The sequence below is a fragment of the Squalius cephalus genome (genome assembly GCF_949319135.1).
Source record: "Squalius cephalus genome assembly, chromosome: 24".
Taxonomy (NCBI): domain Eukaryota; kingdom Metazoa; phylum Chordata; class Actinopteri; order Cypriniformes; family Leuciscidae; genus Squalius; species Squalius cephalus.
Window position 1 is genome coordinate 20,091,132 of NC_137145.1, and position 12,199 is coordinate 20,103,330.

Genomic DNA, 12,199 nt, shown 5'->3' on the forward strand with positions numbered 1-12,199 from the left:
TCCATTTTTTGATCACTTATTCAGGAATGAGGAGGATGAAATGTAATAATTAGAGAATCAATTATTAAAAAAAAAAACATTGTTTGAACTTTCATTTGAATATGGAGGTTTTTCCCTTCAATGTCTATGGTGATTGACACCAGAGAAAGTGCTTTTTCTGTAACAGATGGGCTTCCATATGTGATTCGGCAAATTGATTTTATAAAATAGACCTAAATTTTGCCCAATATCCAATGCTAAAGATTTTAAATGTGTCTGCCATTAAGATGTTTTACTAATAATAAATGATGCATTACTATAGCTGATGCAGGTCAGAAATAAAATTGTAAAAAAAGCACTTAATGGTTTAAAATACCACATTAATAAGTTTTAAAAGGTCTTATATAAATGAATAAATTATTGTTTAATAAAATCCCTGCTCAAGCAAAAACAATGTTCATTGACCTGAAATTCATACACCAGACAGAATATTTTTGTTGCTAAAATTGAAAAAATTGTGGTCCCTGAGAATGTTTAGATTCTGAGATGCAGTTTGCACTAAAGGATGTCAATATCCAAGTCAGCAATCTCACAGAAATAGAGAGAAAAAAGAGAGCAATAACTTTCCCATAAACTCGAAGGCAGCTGTCTCACCAACACAGTTCACTAACAGCTAGACTTCCCTGAAAAATTTAGATGACTCTACTGAAAAAGAAATGAAGTTGGTGGCGGTAGGGAGACATAATGAAAATTCAAGGCAAAGCCATATGTACACGGCTCTGCTATATCTCTCTCTTTACACAACATTTGACACAGATTGCAGCACACATTATGGTCCTGACCTTAATCTGCGATTTGTGACACTTCAGGACTGACTTAATTGGTTGAGTATTTCTATATATTACAGTTTTTCTCAATCACTTTGGCACAATTCTCAAATGAGATTTTTCTTCCTCAAAACAATAAGTTCAGATCTCTGAACAGCTTCCTGTTCACATCAGATTAAAATTTCTTGTTGATTTTAACAAATTGCATGTTGTGCAAAAGAGTAAGTAATTGTCTAAATTGTCTAAAAGAATGCTGGAAGGAGTCAGTAGTTGTGGGATCCCAAATTGTCGGTCACTGACGATTAACCTAGAACGTGACTGACTGATAAGGAACGTCTAGTTTAATAATTTCCCCAGTAAATGTTTGCCTACTGTATATAAAAAGTCTTGCAAAGTATAGAAAGCAGTGTCAACAAAAATGTTGAACAAACATGAAATTTGTATAACACAGTATAACAAATATTTCCATGGTGGAAAAACAGTTTGACCAGTGTGGCTGACACGATGACAAAAACATTTTTTTTTTTTTTTTTTAGTGGCATTGGCCAATTTACTAATGCAGTACTTGGGGTTTTGAAGCATGCATTAAATGTTTTGGGGCGAGTTACTATATTTTGCAGACATGCAATAGAGTTCTGATGTTCCAGCAAACAGTTGTGACAATTGAGTTAACAGTTTAGAGAATGACCGACGGACTCAAAAAAATGTGCCACAGTGATTGAGAAAAACTGTTATATACGAATTTTAAAAGGAGTATAGTGTTTTTTTTTTGTTGTTGTTATTGTTTTTACAGACAGACAGACTAACATATAGATAGATAGATAGATAGATAGATAGATAGATAGATAGATAGATAGATAGATAGATAGATAGATAGATAGATAGATAGATAGATAGATAGATAGATAGACTGGTTATTATCAACGCTTGCTTTCAGTATCATGTTGACATACATGTATTGTGTGAAATCATATCTCATAAAGTGAGGCTGTGAATTGGAGTTTATAGCCAATTTATGTGAGGGCACCGGGGACACCTTGGCGTCTAATTATTATTCTGTTTGAGGCATCTGTCTCCACAGATGTTCAGCAGAAAAGGGGTTATGTTAGTACATTTAATTCACATAGAGACAACGCTTGCTTCTTCTAAGTGTTCAATTAAATAAATTTTTCTGTATACTTATTCTCTCTCTCTCTCTCTCTCTTTCTCTCTCTCTCTCTCATATCTATGTAAAGTGTGGCTTTACAACCAAGTGAACTGAGGCAATAATCAAAGATGATCAACTAAAAAAATAAGATATTCTCTCTCTCTCTCTCTCTCTCTCTCTCTCTCTCTCGCTCTCTCTCTCTCTCTCTCTCTCTCTCTCTCTCTCTCTCTCTCTCTCTCTCATGTATTAAACTTGATTCATTTTATTGAATCAGTTCATTTAAATAAAGCAGCTCGAAAAATGATCAGCTGATTCCCTGTACAGACATTTGCATGGCATTGTACATCTTTTTCCAATATACCAAATTGCATCAATAAAAAAAAGAAAGAAGCAGCGAATATCAGGGGTTCAAGCGCTTTAAGGCCTTTAAGCATACATGTAAAAAGGTATTATATTTTATATGGCAAGCATGTAATCACTTAGATCATAGATGGAAACGATCATTTACAGCTAATACAAGCAGTTTAATAAGGAAATAATATTCACCTTTATAACAGTTAAAGTGACACCTATGGCACCAAAAGTTTCCATACTTCTTTAGGATCATGTGCTGCATGTGCAGACTCAATTTTGTGAAGTTCTACGCAAATCATTTGCTCACCTAATGAATCGAAGTTCTGAGTTTTCGTTTAGGAATGATAGGTTTTTGGGCGGACTTGGCCACACCTGTTTTCTAAATGACACAGTTATAGCTATCTAAAGGCCAAAGTAAAACATTATTTTTGGTAATTATTGACCTAGAGAGTCCCAAGAATTGTACCTCAATGGTTTTATCGAGGTTGAGCCAAAAACCTAGGACTGGTTCGCAAAAGTTGTTTTTTTAAATGATCTCCAATATTTAAAGAACGATTCGATTGACAGCGGTCCTAGAGGCAAATTTGCTCAGAATGAGGAGTTCTCCCTTGCGGTATGAATGACGTGGGCGTGTGCCAAAAATCGCGTGGTATACAATTCTTTACATATGTGAAAAACACGAAGATGCCCCCTGGTGGCCGTTTTCTTTTGAATTTCTCACAGGCCTCTAGGGCCATGATTCAAACAGGCCCAGCGAGTTTCATTCTGATCGGCCTCCGTTAACCTTGTCTGATAGCTGCTTTTTTTGAGATCCGCGAATGTCTTCAAAGGCAGTCTTGGCACCTTGGACGAAGACACCCCATGCCAATTTTCAAGTCGATCAGACTTAGGGTTGCGTAGTTGTGGCCATATTTATGTTTTTTCCATGTTATAGCACCACCAAGTGGCCAGTCGCCGCATACTTTTTCAAGTGACCACAGAATGAGCTCTTACATACAGTATGTTCCCCACGAGTTATAGCCATTTTAGTAAAAGTGGCTCCTCCCACTTTAAATGTTTTGTCGGCCCTTAGAGACCGTGAATCGAAACTTCAGCTTTTTTTATAATTATCGACAATCAGACTCCAGAGAATCTTGCTGCACTGCAGGTTCCGATCACGCCAAAAACATAGGACTAGTTTGCAAAAGTAGGTTTTTCAAAAAAATCCAAAATACCAGAAAAATCAGATGCATGTCTGTCTTGAGCCGAGGATTCCGACGATATACGACACTTGAGTCTACGTCTAACTGTTTAGGAGTTATGAGCGATTTCATACTTTCCACCATTGTAGCGCCCCCGTCAGGCCGATCGGGCGAGCCTTGGTGACGTTGTAAGCGGTGTGAGTACTACCAGCCCTCAAAGTTTTAAGTCTCTACAACTTATGGTTTGATATGATATTATTATATTATTATTATTAGATATTATTAGCTTGAACCCCTAATAATATCTTCAATACAGTTAGCCTTTTATTAGTAGCTTGCAAACTAAATATTTTTTCAAAATGGTAGTGAGCGAAGTACAGGTGCCGATTTGCCGAATCATTCATGAATCGAAATGATCCGGTTCTCTGATCAGCATCCTCTCATGATCCATAAATGAATTCAGAAGTGCTAGTCTCCAAACAATTGAAAAATAGCCTGCATGGATAAAAACAGTAAGTATTTCTTGAAAATATCTATTTTTTGCAGAATAAAATTCAAATGGCAACACAAGGGTGACTAAGTGAAGAGGTTTTTGGTTGAACTATCCCTTTAAATTATGAGTACCTTTTAGTGTGTTGAGCTGAAGCTTGTTCTCTGCAGAAAAACATCTGAGTTTGTGTGAATATTCCTGCTTCAGATGCATTGCACCTACATGTTCATCAGCCTTTGTCTTCCCCTCTAATATTATTGTAATACCATGTTTCACAAATCGGCTTCGCACTGTCAAGTTGTCGCTGACTTGAATCCCAACAATCCCTGCCTTTCATGTGTTACTCCTGTGAGGAACCGTTCTGTGAATAGGATGGCGACAAAGCTTTCTTCTTTTTTTTTTTCCATGGGAATGCTTCCCATTGATGTGAATATCCCATCCCCAAAGGCCTGGAACTAATCACACTAACGAGTTCACTAAGGCCACCTTCTGCCAGTGATTGGAATCACAAACACCCACCGAAAAAAAAAAAAAAAAACAACAGCCAAATTTCAAAAATAAATTCGCCAACGCTCTCTGTAAAGGCTAATGAGTAATAAAGTGATAAAACACTTAATCACGTCTTTCTATGCAATGTGGGCTTGTGAAAATGGATGAGCGCATATACGCTCATAATGCCTGACCTTGGACACTCAGTAGCCCAAAAGCAGAGTACGCTGGCCAAACTAAGAGTGCTGGGAGTTGAAATTCCACTCGCACGCTGGCCTATAGGCACGGAGGCGGCGCAATGTGGAGGAATTTGAATGTAAATGCCTCTAGAGAGAGGAGCCCCCACGTTGGCATTCAGTTGCTGTCAGGCACAGAGTCTGTGCCAGGCAATCTTCTCAGAGGAGTTGACAATGCGCGCTGTGAGAGAGACGAGGGAACCTAGAGTGTCTGCAGGGTTCCAAAGCTGACACTCGTGGTGCATTGTGGGTAGAAGGGCAGAAAGGAGAGACGCGAGTACCAAAAGGTGGAGGACAGTCCTGAAGAGCTAATAGAGGGTGTTTGTGTCAGATCAGCTGAACCACTGCTAAAGCTGAACCATTACTAATAGTAAACACATAACTAGAAAGGCCAGAAATAATGGAATATATCAAATGTTAGCTAAAATTTTGTCACAAACATGCACATGTGTTCAGGGATTATCAAGAGTCTGATTTGGAAAATGTTAACAAGGTAAAATGTATACATGAGTTCAAATTCTTCAAACTTCTTCAAATTGGAGTTTAAACACTCCAATTAACCCTTTCATTTGGTTTAGATCAACTTTATTTTTTTATGTTCTCTGTTGTTAATAATAATAACATTATGTTATTATCAATAATATAGTTTCTTATATAAACAAATAAAAATAATACTAATATAATAAAAATTATATATAATATATACTTTTTTAAATATATATATATATATATTATTATTTTCATCATCATCAAGTTCTGTTTAAATCAACTTTATGTTCATATAATAATCGATTATTATTTTGAAGATAATAATCATTATGTTGTTGTTATATTTACTGAAGTAGGAGTGATTATTATTATTATTATTATGCAAGTACTATAAAATTGCTCCTTAATTCTGAAATAATTGCTTACAATATGTATTAAATGATATAAAATGATTATTAAAAATGTACACAAGAGTTCAAATTCAGTACACTCCTATTAACCCTTTCATTTGGTTTAGATCAACTTATTTTTTTATGTTCTCTGTTGTTAATAATAACATTAATATTATTTTCAATAATATATCATTTCTATATGAACAAAAATAAATAAAAATCATCATCATTATTATTGTTATTTATTTTATTTCCATCATCATCAAGTTCTGTTTAAATCAACTTTATGTTCATATGATAATCTATTGTTATTGATGATAATAACCATTACTGTTGTTGTTTTGTAATTGGGGGAAAAAAATTTACGTTCTTGAAAAAATGAAATGTAATACTAATATTACTTATACTAATTATTAATACTAATGGTTAAAAATATTGTTATCTAAAACAAATAAACAAAATGAATGAATGAATGTTTGACCTTGAAATTCTATAAGATCTACATGATCTTCCGATTCTTCCCTAAATCTGAGCTCCTCAGTCCATCGCCTCAATGACTACATAACACCCTGATCACTCCGGACTGTGACGTCAGAGGTGATGCACAAGGTCTTACAAAGAGACTGCAAATGATCCAGCAAAACTTACCTCTGCAGTGCCGCTCAAACGAGCATACACACTTCATCACGCACAACTTATGTGTAGTCAAATCTTAGGAAAATGTCACTGCATCCATCACAGTACAGCAAATATGTAACGTGTCAGTGCAGCAAAAGTTATTGCGATATAAACAGCCTCATCTTACATTTCACAGTGGAAAATCATAACATCTCTCATCCACACCCGTCTAACAGCACTGACCTAGATCGAGTGGTATACACTGGGTATTTTTCTACACCCACACAAAACTGATGCATGAATGATCCGTCTCGTGATATTTAGCCACATCTATGCACAATAAGTTCATAACCAACAGTTTGAATGCATGGTAATATTCTGTTGCATACAATGCACGTCCTGCAAGATTTACTATTTGGCGTTAAACGTGGGACTGTGAAAATCATATGAGTCTAGATCTACTTAGTAGCCTACCTATAGTTAGAAAGGAACTAAGACTAACCTGGAGGAAATTGGATGGTGCTCCGGTACTGGGGACTGGATTTCTTCTGCTCCTCTCCTCACGCGCTGCCAGCAGTCATTTCAAGCGTTGCTTTCGTCAGTGAAGGCTATGCGTGTGTAATCGCGACGGTCACTGTACCACAGCCTACTGTTGTGTGTTTGTGTTTGTGTGTGTGTGTGTGTGTGTGTGTGACCCAGTCAAACAAATATCCCGCAGCCGAGGAAACCGCGTTGTTTGTAAAGCGCGAGCTGAAGGCGCGGAAGCTGGACAGCTCCAGTGCTGAATTCTGGAGAGCAACTTTGCTCTGGAAAACCTACAGCTCTTGTAAATAAACACAGCCCTGCTAAAAGTTGTCTGCTGCCTCAGCTGACGAACCGGATTTACCAGGGTCCAATGTTCTTCGAGCCTCTTATGGAACTTGTTTTCAGCCTACGAAAGGAGACGTTTCATTGGTCTGTTCAAATGACGTTGGCACTGGGAGATGAGAGGAGCCAATGCACGGAATATGGATGCTTTAATTAGAGATTAGCATATATTACCTTGTTGATTTTGTGGTTGTAATCATTACATCACTAGCTAAATAATCAACACCAAATACCTAGATAACAGGGTGTACAAGCCAATTAATTTAATAATCATGGTTGGTTAATTTAACACACCTAATCAATTTGTCTTAAAGGGATAGTTCACTTTGAAATTAAATTTTGGTATGTTTTAGCTTACCTCAAGGGCATCCAAGGATGTAGGTGTCTTTGTTTCCGCAGTTGTTTCAATTTTTATATTTTTAGGTCAAACCGTTCTTGTCTGTCAGTCATATAATGCAGGTCTATGGTCACTATCTGAAAGAGCATGCACAGAGAAGTCCAAATTAAACAATTCCCCATCGTAAGTACACACTGATGGCCTAAGACACGAAACGAGTGGTTTGTGTGAGAAAACGAACAGTATTTATATCGTTTTTACCTCTTGTACACAACCACATCCAAGTGATCTGAGGGCGCGCGCGCTTCCGGCGCTTTCTTCTTCTTGTTTTTTTTTTTACGGCGGATCGCAAACAAATATGTGCATTACCGCCACCTATCTCAGAAATGGACCATTGACACTTTCCTATACTTCTTTAACCTATCAACCGACATAAATTCCCCTTATTTACCCGCAGAAAGGCTTAATAGAATTTCAAAGAAGTATAGGAAAGTGTCAATGGTCCATTTCTGAGATAGGTGGCGGTAATGCACATATTTGTTTGCGATCCGCCGTAAAAAAAAAAACAAGAAGAAGAAAGCGCCGGAAGCGCGCGCGCCCTCAGATCACTTGGATGTGGTTGTGTACAAGAGGTAAAAACGATATAAATACTGTTCGTTTTCTCACACAAACCGCTCGTTTCGTGTCTTAGGCCATCAATGTGTACTTACGATGGGGAATTGTTTAATTTAGACTTCTCTGTGCATGCTCTTTCAGATAGTGACCATAGACCTGCATTATATGACTGACAGACAAGAACGGTTTGACCTAAAAATATCAAAATTGAAACTACTGCGGAAACAAAGACACCTACATCTTGGATGCTAAGCTAAAACATACCAAAATTCAAAGTGAACTATTCCTTTAAATATAGGCTAATGGGCTACTCTGCTAAATATAAACAGTATAACAACTATGTAAAACAAAATTGAGGACTAAAATAAAAAGGTAAAAGTTAGCATACAAAAACATCAAAACATTGTTTTGGTAAACAGATATTGTAATATATTAATTAAAGGGTCATTTCACCCGTGGAGACATGAATGTGTATTGAAAGTGGGTCATTTATGTAGAAGAAATGTGAAATTATTTTTGAATTTGGAGCTTTCTAGACTGAGAAAAGCCAGAAAATGTATTTTTGGCTTATGTGGATGAAAGACAACAACTCCCAGAATGCACTTGCTTCGCTGCCCTACAAGGCCACTCCCAAGCCACGCCTACCGGTAAGACAGCGCAGTTGAAAACAAAAACATCAAGGCAAGGCTAGGCTACGAGTGAGTCTCCGTGACGAGTTTGCCCAAAATGTCCGGGATTCGGCTTTTGCGTTCTACAGTCGCCATTCATCATGTTTACTGTGGCGAGCAGGACGAGGCTGAGGGGCGCGGGAGAACGGCGCGAGGCCGGTGGCGTGATTACTGACGACTGACACCTGTGAGGCACTGTTCTCGTATCTCGCACGGAGGAGCAGGTATTTTCTTAGCAATGGTAAAACACACATCAACCGATCACGCCACCGGCCTCGTGTCTTTCAACCGATCACGCCACCGGCCTCGCATCTTTGAACCGATCACGCCACCGGCCTCGCGTCTTTCAACCGATCACGCCACCGGCCTCGCGTCTTTCTCCCGCGGCGCTAGCCTCGTCCTGCTCCCTGTATTACTGTGATTACTGATGAGCGCGCCTGTGAGATGCACCGGTCTCATGGGCTATCTCTCACGGAGGTGCGGGTATTTTCTTAGCAATGTTAAAACGCAAATCAACCGATCACTTGTTTAGCATTCATGTAAACATTACATTCAGATTCACCAATCGGGGTGAATTCAGTTAGATTGAAACAAAAGGTGAGCATGTAAACAATGGATGGCGACCGCAGAAAGCAAAAGCTGAATCCCGGACATTTTTGTCGATCTCGATGGCCGGACATGTCCGGGAAATAGAGTATGGTAACCCCTACTACTCAGCTTTCAAACGCACTCGCACTGATCTGTGATAGGTCTGTTAGCGCATTAGGTCCAACCCCCTATGGGCGGGTTTGAAAGGGTGGATCTAGTGCTTGTAGTCTTAACAGAAATCCCCCCCCTCTTACACTTCCTCCTACAATGACGCAAAATGACGATTTTTGCGTCATTGTAGGAGGAAGTGTAAAGAGGTAAATACAGATTTTTCTCGTCTCGGGGGAAAATGAAAAAATGTTGCATGACCATTCAATAGTATGACTGGGTTTCTAACAATGCAAAGCTTAATGCAAATGGGTGAAGTGTCCCTTTAAGTAAAATTATATAACAAATAAAGATGTGGCATATTTTTATATTTATATAATCTATTAATGCAGATTTTAATGCACCAAAGTTCTCAGAATTCCTCGACTGACCAATCAGAATCCAGTTGTCACTATTATGAACTTCTGTCTGGTCTGCACCTGTTCTCGTTAGTCCCTGATTGGTTCATCTTCATCTAGAGACCTGTGTCTAGTTAGTTCATCCTGTGTATTTATACTCCCTGTTCTGTTCAGACCCTTGTCGGTTCTCGTTGATGTTTGATGTGGTTGTTTCTGTTCTGCTTGAATTTAACAAGTAAAGTCTGTGTTTCACCCTCATCTTTATTGTGTGCTTTCAACAACCACCAGAACGTTACAGAATTCCAGAGAGCTCAAAATTCATAAGACTGTATTAAATTAAATGAATGATTATTTTACAAAACATTTACAAAATTAATTGTCTGATGTTTAAACTTTTGTTTATGGGCCAGTGGGGCACAGTTAATGTTATGATGATAATAAAAAAATAATCAAGATTTTATATACAAATGCACGTATAATTATGTATAAGGCAAGGGTGTAATTCATGAGCTGTAACTGGTTACATTTTAATTTTAATTGCCTTTTTATAGTTTTGCAGTTTAATAGTCCTTCAATATGACAATTTACTTTTGATAAGTAATACATGTCTTTGTTAATAATATGAGGTCATACAATCTTTATATAATTATCTTGAACAAAATTAGGTTGAGGGGTTATCACACATGATTTGAATAGTACATTATCCTAACACCTCTAATTTGTCACATTTTGTTCTTGTTTGTACAGGTAATAATTATGACCACCAAAAGTTTGTGGGTTACTTTTGAATCGATAAATGTTTCCATGCACCTTCATGAAGATCTCAAATACCAATGGGCATCTCATTTTAATCCTGCGTAGGCAGTTATATCCAACACTTCCCAGTATGTGGTCCCAGTGCATGCTGGGTCAAATGGAGACACATGCATAATTAATGCTGAGGTAAATGCACATTGAGCAATGGATGCCCTAGGGAACACTATACCTTACTGCCAAAAAGGAAATCAAAGAGAAGATTGTGAGCTCATAAATTAGTCCCTGTAATAAGCCCAAACTCATGTTCAAATGGATATTACTTTCTTGATATGCTGAGGCTAATGATGCTAATGATGCTTTGTGTGGGGGCATTTCAGCCGAAAATTACATGGCATCTGAGGTCAATTGCTGGGTGTTTTGCTGGGTGAAGGATTATTCAAAACAAGTTAAGCTCAATCAGCAGCATTTGTGGCATTATGTTGTGGCATAAAAAATTGAACTCATCACTCATTTTTTAAAGTAAAAACTGAGTTCACTTAGAATGAAAGTGAATGGGGCCCATTTTTAAAGCATCTAAAAGCCGAAATGTGAAATTTATAATAATTTTAATGCACTTACATTAAATGTTCTCATAAAATGTGTATTATTCGAGATATAAAGTTGTTCTCGTCATTTTTATGGTTGTTTAAGGGTTTTACGAGGTACACTGTGGCAATGGAATTATAAAATTGGATAAAACTTTACACCTATTAAACTTATTATTAAACTTTACAAATATTTTTTAAACTAAAATAATCTTAATTAGTGTTGGGGGTGACACATTACAAGTAACGCAAGTAACGTAAGATTACTTTTTCAATTAACTAGTAAAGTAATGCTTTTAAATTTACTACAAGACATCTGAGTTACTTTTTCAAATAAGTAATGCAAGTGACTTTGTTTTCACATTTATTGATTGACTCCTCTCTTGTCCCCATGTTGAGTGAAATTGGGAGTACATGCAGAGGTGTTGTGTGTGCTGTGTAAACATGATGGTTAATGTAGTTCCAGACTAAATGTGAGCAGGCATTTACTCATCTCACTTTTGGTTTGAAAGGGCATTTACATTTGCCAAAAAAAGGCTCATGAACTGCATTGTGTTATTGTTTTATAATGTTTCCTGGGGGTTTTACATCAGAAATGTTCATAATTTAGAAATAAAAAGGCATTTGGTCTGGCTATCACCAATTTGTTTGCTAAACTAAAGAAGCCATAGAGCATCGTCGAGAGGTTAAAAGGAATTGGATTGACGGTCGTGCGAGAGACGCTTCTCTATCGTCATCGTGTTAAACCCACCAATAGTGTGCCAGGTAGATAAGCCAGTTTGTGATTGGTCCACGCAGATTTGTAACGGAAGCAGGATAGAAGAATGTGCAGGTTTCCAGCCTGAGCTGCAGGACGAAATCAAATCGCCGGCAGATCGGGCTGGGTTTATCCAGTCTACATTTTTCCTATACCCTGATTTTATCCCTCTGATTTGAACGCTCTGTTTGAAGTCTGCTGAGAGACTTCAGTGTAAACGGCCACTCCTGTGATTGGCTGACAGCTTTGGATATGAAACAGCTAGTTTTACTATAACAGCTCTCAAGGTTAACTAATCGTGTTGATTATGGCTTTATAT

General features: G+C 37.6%; 1 protein-coding gene across 3 annotated transcripts in view; it reads right to left on the reverse strand.

Annotated features, from left to right (window-relative positions):
* Positions 1-7,108, reverse strand: part of phf24 (PHD finger protein 24) — a 38,494-nt gene extending 31,386 nt beyond the window's left edge. For 2 of the 3 annotated variants that reach the window (XR_013820094.1, XM_079861988.1), the window contains exon 1: positions 6,705-7,108. The gene's annotated coding sequence lies outside the window, so the exon portion shown is untranslated. The remainder of the gene's footprint in view (positions 1-6,704) is intronic. The other variant, XM_079861989.1, reaches the window with a different exon arrangement.
* Positions 7,109-12,199: the final 5,091 nt, after the last annotated feature.